General features: G+C 35.6%; 1 protein-coding gene across 1 annotated transcript in view; it reads left to right on the top strand.

Moving 5' to 3' along the window:
• LOC104982682 (heat shock transcription factor, Y-linked-like) overlaps positions 1-707 on the top strand; it is a 52,718-nt gene that overhangs the window by 10,736 nt on the left and 41,275 nt on the right. The window lies entirely within an intron of this gene.

Raw genomic sequence — 707 nt, 5'->3', positions numbered from 1 at the left:
CCAAGAGCTGAAAAAGAAATTGAACCTGCAACTGAGATTTTCTGTCACATTTATGATCAAGGTCTAAGTCCAACACTTTACTTCCTTTCCTGTTCTAAGCAGTCCCTTCTTAAGATTGAAAAGTATGAAAAGCGAGAGAGAGAGGTAGGAGATTGTAGACCTCCTCATATTCAAAAGTAATTTTAATCAGCAAAGCTAGAAAAGACAGAATCTAAGGATAATAATCAAGTGAAGAGAATAATAATGATTTAGCCATTAAGCAAATTCAAGGGTCTTTAGTTCCTCCCCAAGGGCCATCAATAACATCCTGAGCAATATCCTGTGAACAGTTTTAGAGATCTTGAAGCCCCAACCAGGCTGAAAGTTAAGTACATAGATCACAGAGTAGTTGAAACCAGATGGTTGATAGATTTTATTGCACAGAAGCCAGTAGACCAAGTTTGCTTGTGTTACAGTACTGAATATGAAAAATGTGTGTATAGAAGGGTGATAAATCACTTTTATTTCAGAAACCAAGTAGATTTATTGATGTGATTTTTCTGTGTAAAAATTCTTTAGGAATGAGATTTTGTATGATTCATGGTTTTGGTTACTATTTCTGTAAGCAGTCTGTATTTTTAAATTGATGCTGAAGTAAACACAGGTTGAACATTACCCTTCAGTGGCTAGGAGACTAGTGACTTTGTGATGTCACAGCTATCCTTCAA

Source organism: Bison bison, unplaced genomic scaffold (assembly GCF_000754665.1).
Source record: "Bison bison bison isolate TAMUID 2011002044 unplaced genomic scaffold, Bison_UMD1.0 scf7180017864537, whole genome shotgun sequence".
NCBI lineage: Eukaryota > Metazoa > Chordata > Mammalia > Artiodactyla > Bovidae > Bison > Bison bison.
Note: the sequence above shows the minus strand (reverse complement) of the source record. Positions and strands in the feature narration are given on the sequence as shown.